Source organism: Salminus brasiliensis, chromosome 21 (assembly GCF_030463535.1).
Source record: "Salminus brasiliensis chromosome 21, fSalBra1.hap2, whole genome shotgun sequence".
In the NCBI taxonomy this organism is placed as follows: domain Eukaryota; kingdom Metazoa; phylum Chordata; class Actinopteri; order Characiformes; family Bryconidae; genus Salminus; species Salminus brasiliensis.
This window is the reverse complement of record NC_132898.1, coordinates 7,901,515-7,909,130: the sequence shown is the minus strand read 5'-3', so window position 1 is coordinate 7,909,130 and position 7,616 is coordinate 7,901,515.

Genomic DNA, 7,616 nt, shown 5'->3' with positions numbered 1-7,616 from the left:
AAGGTTCACGCTACATGATTTTAGCCCTGATTTTTGAGTTGACGACTGTTTTTGGAGGTTGCTGACAAAATCCTCAGCGCTGACTTAGCTGCTAGGTGTGAGCTGAATGAACGAATGAACGTCAATGAAAGAATTAACGGTGATGCCCTCCAAGCCCTTGACACATATCTGGCAGGTTTAATATCTGGACTTTACGGCGACTCTGGTAGTGATCTGATAGTGTGAAAAGTGTCGAGACTGGAAGTTAGAGTGCAAGGCACGGGGTGAGGAGAAAGCAGAGGATTTCTCAACCAGATTCTAGCCATCTATCTTCCGTGCCAAATCAGCACACCAAAACGTGTATTGCTCAATTCTAACAGACATCCATTTTCAAAGGAAAAAATCAGTTCTAGCGTGTGTTTTTGTGGCAAAATGTGTTCTTGGAGAGCCGGCAGACTCATCACGGTTTCCTGCCGGTGAAAGTTCTTGTAATTGGTGACCCTGTGTGGCTGATTAGTTGATTAGTGTAGTGTCCAAACCTCAATAACTAAAGGATTTCCGACAAGACAACAAGTTGTGTAGTGTAAGCCTGGCATTACCTAAAACACTACAATATCTTCTTATAGGCTTTACCTGCTTTAAGGTGCCTTGTTGAGACAAGGTTTTAAGAGTTTTTATAAAGCTTCAAAATTTGCATCACATTGGCCTTTCCTAGCGATGACTGGGAACAAGCCGTAGTGCTAACAAACTAATTAAAGTCTGAGACCTTGCTAACAGTTATCCGAGATCTCAGATCTCTAGGTGTGCCCAAACTTTTGCATGGTGACACAATAAAATATAATGCACCAATGTTGCTTATTTCATCTTCATCTTAACTTTATGTATTTGGAGATCTGTATTGAGTTCTACTCAATATGCTCAATAAGCTATCTACATTTAATGTCATGGCATGTAAAAATTTCGATGCACCTTATTCTCACTAGTCAAGTCAAGTCAGATTTATTTGTATAGCTTTTTACAACTGTTGTCGTCACAAAGCAGCTTTACATAATTAGTAATTAATAAAGGACAGAGACAGAGAAGAAAGAAGAAATAACATGAAGGATCAAAGACCCCCTGTGAGCAAGCCAACGGCGACAGTGGCAAGGAAAAACTCCCTCAGAGCTGGAGGAAGAAACCTTGGGAGGAACCAAGACTCACAAGGGGGACCTGACCCATCCTCCTCTGGCCAGACTATTTAAACATTAATGATAAAAATTACCAAACCAGATACAACAGAAAGTTAATAGTGGTGATATTAATAGTGGCAGACAGGCACGAGTCCATCTAGGTTTCAACACGGCCACCAAACAGGCAGCAGCGGCAGGTGGGAGAGCCGCCGGTCCGCCATGGGTGGTGGCCGCTGGCCGGACTGGTAGGTGGCAGCTGGTTTGACGCAGGTAGAGGGGACATCAGTGGGAAATTTTCCAGCAGGTCGGGCTGGGTGGCCATATACTCGGAGAAGGTAAAAAGAGAAAGAGAAAGTTAGTTCTGAGAGGAATTTTATGGAGGGCGGAGAATGTTGAGTGTGTCTGACGACTCCGGCAGGTCTGATTATAACAGCCTAATTAAAAGGAGAGAGCCAGAAGGTAACACGGACACGGGAGCACCCTGAGAACACCAGCATCTATCTGCTCCACCGTCAACAAACCTGAGTGATCGTGTGTAAGCAGCGAGACGACAGCTCCAGCATCTCAGTGTACTACAATTCCCTGGGTCTGCGAACCCCTGGACCTGCAACCCTTATCTAAGAAACATTAATTACCAAAAGGTAAACTAAACATATAGGTTTTCAGCTTAGATTTAAAGATTAAGACTGTGTCTGAGTCCCGAACATTATCTGGAAGTGGTCTGGAAGTGGAACTGGTCACTACTGACCAGTTAAAAAGCTACGCACCTTATTATCACTACCTCTACTCAGTAATGAGTTGTATTTATTGTATTGTCTTTTTCTGCGTTAGACCAGCTGCCACCTACCAATCCGACCATCAGACCCCCCCACCCACCACCACCCATGACAGACCAGCGGCACACCCTCCTACCACCGCTACCTGTCTAATGACCATGTTAAAACCTAAATGGACTCGTAACTATCTGCCACTATTAATATCACCACTATTAACTATCTGTTGTATCTGGTTTGGTCATTTTTATCAACAATGTTTAAATAGTTCTGATCAGAGGAGGACGGGTCGGTTCCCCCTTGTGATTCATGGTTCCTCCCAAGGTTTCTTCCTCCAGCTCTGAGGGAGGTTCTCCTTGCCACTGTCGCTGTTGGCTGCTCACTGGAGGTCTTTGATCCTTCATGTCTTACGTTATTTTTTATTTTTGTCTCTGTCTTTTATTAATTACTAATTATGTAAAGCTGCTTTGTGACGACAACAGTTGTAAAAAGCTATACAAATAAATCTGAGTTGACTTGTCCTGTATTGTTTTGTTCTCGTTTTGTTACTTGTACAGAGCTCAAATGACAAAAAACCCACTTGACTTCACTCAAGGACCTCTCACAGTAACAGAAATTCTGACCAGGGGTAGCCAAACTTTTGGATGCCACTGTACCTTGAAGAAGTAATCATTTTCTGAAACCTACCTAAGGCTGGGGTGTAGCTTTCTGGAATCAGACAGAGCTAATCCGCCCTCGGGTTGTGCATGTGGCTCGGCTCATGGATGTCTGAGCGGTGTTGTAGTCTGAGCCAGGACCAGCAGGGTGCCCGAGTCCTGCACTCTACTACTGTGAGCGGGTCCACCCAGCCACCGTCTTGCCAATCCGCCTTTTAACCTAACAACTCAGCACTTGTCTAAGCACTCCTATTCGTATCTTTTGGTGTAAGCCAGATAAGATCACTAATATGTAATGGTTAGGCCTCGAATTCAAATCTTCCTCTGCTGTCTGACGCAACTACTTTGGTGAGTTGAATGAACTGAAATAGACCCAACTTCTGTCCTTAATTTAGAGAACAGCTGTTCTGTATTCAGGGAAGATAAAGCTGATTGCTTTTAGCACATAACCTAAACCATACTTGGTCTGTCTGCTAATAAATATATAGATTGACAATATTAATTATGAATATGATTAACACCTTAACGCGTTCCAGTAAAAACACATGTACAAACTCATTAAGAGCCCACCTGGAACACATCTAGCCCACTTTCCACCCATGTGAGCCCCACATGAGCATGTTGTCTGGGTATATTTGTGTCCCCACCAAGAACACTATCAAAGTAATTCACCATTCGCTGCACAGTAGAATAGTGCACTGCCAATCCAGAGTCTGCTGAAGCTTCCTGAAGCCTCCGCCGTTCCAGTGAACTGCCAGTTCTCTTATAGCCATTACAGTATAAACTGTTACAAAATGGCTAATGCCAGGGTCACACTACATGATTTTAGCCCTGATTTTCAAGTCACCGACTGTTTATAGAGATTGCCAGCAAAAGCCTCAGGGTAGAGGCAAATCTGCATTCACTCAGCGCTGACTCAGTTGCTACGTGTGAGCTGCTGAAAGACTCCATAGGCTGTTTAAGGGGTTAATGAAATACTGTGAGTTACGTTAAGGGAGGCCATCTTTACTTTTTGTGTAATTGTGTTAGTTACCCATGTTCTATGAAAGACAACTGTAAAGACTATAAAAGCAACAATAACAATTACAATAACGGTAATAATGGTCTAGAGACATTAGGCCTACATCTAATATATTACCTCAGATGTTAGCATTAGCTAGTATAATATAGCTAATAGCTAATATAACAAGTGCTTTCTCCAAATTTAACACAAAATATGTCTTTTTAATTGGATTATTAAGTACTGAAGGCCTCCATGCCCGTACTCCTCTACTGACCCAAAAGCACAAGACATGTCGCCTTCAATCTGCTCAAAACCATAGAAATCGATCACAGAGGTTTTGGGGTTCTGTTCTGTTCAGCGATGTCTGGAGGAGTGAAGAAGTGAAGTGTGGCGGTGGCTCGGTGATGCTATGGGGCTGTTTTGCTTCTTTTGGCACTGGAAACCTGCAACATGTGGAGGGCAAGATGGATCAGTTTTCATCTTTTACTTCGTAGAATGAGTGTTTGAACAAGTTCATGGCTTCATAACAGCATAGTGGGAGTCGGCATAGCCCAATTTATGCGTAGGGCCTGTTCACACCTGGCATTGATATGAGTTTTGTACACGGACAGTATCTGGATCTACATTGACCGGATTCTGTCTACACTAGTAATTCAAATGCGTCCCCAGTGTGATTAGATAAGATCCGTTTTCACTGTCATGTGTAAAAAGCACACAATGCGTAAATCATTTCCGCTTTACTTTCTGTAAACAATGGTTTCTCATCATAACTGTCACTGTCCCGCTCCGGGAGACTGTGAACAGCTTAGAGGAGCGGTGGGGGTTCTACAGTGCAGCAAAACAGTAGATGGTTCTTGCATTCCCAGAACGGCTCTGTCAGAAAATGCAACTGACTATTTAAATGCAATGCAACAAACTGTAATACTGCTCTCATCTACCGGTAAATAAAAAAGAGTGCGCGCGCACACACACACACACACAGCGAATTACAGGACAAGAGGGAGAGGAAAGCCAAGATCCACAGTAATAATTACTCATGTTAACGTTTTTTCTTTTTTCAGATAGACGTATTTCTTCTTGCCTGACAGAATCTGATCACAGAAAACACATTCCGTTTACACTTGTATTATATATGGATAAGATCCGTGTATGGCCACCTCCAAATGTGGTTTGAGTGATCCGATTCTAATCCGATCACAACGCATCTTGGGGTTGTTTACCTGGCTTTTCAGATGGACAAGTAAAATCCCAACATGATCCAATCACCAACAACGCACAATAATGTCAGGTGTAAACAGGCTCATACAGTATATACAGAACAGTATATACTCAGACAGTATGTACAGTACAGTATATACTCAGACAGTATATTCAGTACAGTATATACTTATATAGTATGTACAGTACAGTATATTCTCATACTGTGTATTCAGTACAGTATATACTCATACAGTATATACAGAACAGTATATACTCAGACAGTATGTACAGTACAGTATATACTCAGACAGTATATTCAGTACAGTATATACTTATATAGTATGTACAGTACAGTATATTCTCATACTGTGTATTCAGTACAGTATATACTCATACAGTATGTACAGTACAGTATATACTCAGACAGTATATTCAGTACAGTATATATTCAGACAGTATATTCAGTACAGTATATATTCATACAGTAAATGCAATACAGTATACACTCAAGCAGTATATTCAGTACAGTATATACTCATACAATATACACAGGACAGTACATATTAAGACAGAATATGCATTACAGTAAAGTATATATTCATACAGTATATGCAGTATAGTATATAATCATACAGTATACATAGTACAGTACATATTAAGATAGTATATATATATATATATATATATATATATATATATATATATATAGTGCATTATATACTCATTCAGAATATACAGTACATTATATACTCATACAAGATACACAGTCGAGTTTGGACTCATACAGTGCTTATAGTATAGTAGATATTTATACAGTATACACTGTACAGTACATACTCAGGCAGTATTTGCAGTATACAGTGTATATACTCAGACAGTATATACAGTACAATATATAGTCATACAGAATGTGCAGTCCACTTACTCTTTGTCTTTTCTCTCCAAAACTGAGCCTCAGCCATTCAGACACCTTCAGCATAGCGAATTCCATGAATTACAGATTTGCAAAATATAAAGCAGTCTCACGTACAGTACAGATCTTCCACCAGTAAACAAAAGAGGCGTTCCCCAGACGCCCAGACTCTGCGGGGCTCGCATTAGTGTCAGCTTCGCATTCAGTGTTCTTCTCACAGCAGAACTCAACGATCGCTGCCTCATTATCTCCAATAAGCGTCAATTAGCCGCTATGGAATGACGTTGCTTCTACATGTACCAACAAGACTAAATTAACGAGGGCCATTAAACCCAAAGTGATCTGCCTTTACGATAATGTGAAACATACTGCGTCCCCCAATGAAGCCTGCTCAGCATGATGCTCACGTTCAATATTGTCGGCCTGTCCTGTTGTGTCCACAGACACTGTTTGACCGCTGACCTTCTCAAGTCCCAGACATTAACCCATAGAAGGCTAGACTCAGATTCTGCGTCTGAGTATCAGGATTATATAGGGATCAGAGTTTGTCCCGCTCTGCTACAGAAACAGCCTCTACTCTTCTCAGAAGGCTTTAGATGTCAGAAAATTGCTGTAAGAATTTCATTGCATTGAGGTCAGGCACTGTTGCTGGACGATTTGTTCTTGAGCACAAACATCACCAGCTCATCCCAGAAGAACCTGATGGAGCTCCATCACTCCAGAGAATGCAGTTCCACTGCTCCACAGCCCAATGCCGGGGTGCTTTAGACCTCCCTAGCTGATGTTTGGCGCTGACCAAGGCTCCAGAACATTCCATTTGATTGATGATGCTTTTTATGTCCTCCTTTGCTCCTTTGCTGCTTCTGGACAGGCTTTACACTAGTTGTCAGAACAGGATTTGATTGGATTCAGCCACAAGAGCATTAGTAAGCTCAGGTAATGATCATAGATGGTTAGTCCTGGATCAGAAACGCCACTCTAACTCATCCCAGAAGTATTGGATGGAGCTCCAGTCCACGCAGTCCACTGTTCCCCAGCCCAGTGCTTGAGGCTTTACAACAGGGCAGTCTAGAGTAGCGGAATTGACTCATTTGAAGGTGTTACTGGACATTTTTGGGCATATAGAGTATTACTATCATCATGCTAAAGTAATTTCTCAACACTGTACACACAAAAATGACATTATCAAATTCAAATCCTAATAAAATATCTCCTTGTCTACATACAAACAGTATGATTGACAGTATGGAATCTGAACTTTTCCCCAGACGTTCTCAGCCTGCTTCAGTGAAATAATGAGTATAAAAATACCAACATGCTTTTGTTATTGCCAGCGATTACTGCAGCTTCTAAGGGTTAAAGCTCATCTGTCCCATAATGCTTTGAGACTGCAAACAGAAACATCGCAGCTAGTTGTTTAAAGTCAGGAGCGCTCGAGTAAAAGGCTATCCTTCCCTTTGACAGATCAGAAACGCACTCTGCATCGACTCGGTGGAAGCTTGCCAGATTTCTTTTTTGGACAACTGGAAAACGAGCCTGGTAGAAAAACAGCTCTTCATCGTGGAGTGGTTCTCTTTATTTAGTGCCATTGCAATCGGAGACGTGAGCTTCAAACGGCACGCGCCAGGATCAGAGTAATCCCTCCGTCTCTTTGTAGAGTGGCTGCGTGTATCACTCCGTCTCACACCAGACGGAATGCACACTGCTCTTATCGAGATGTGAGAAGCCTGCTAATTAGGTCCAGGATGATTCATACTGGAGACACATACAGAGGCACATAGCATGGACATTGTCTACTGGGAAAAGCAACCCATTGGAGATTGCAGTGCAATCAGGAACGCTCATCTGAGGCTAGATTTGAGTCTAAGTTAAATAAAGTTAAATAAAAGTAAAGTTACTTTAGTAAAAAAAAGCCTGAAGTTT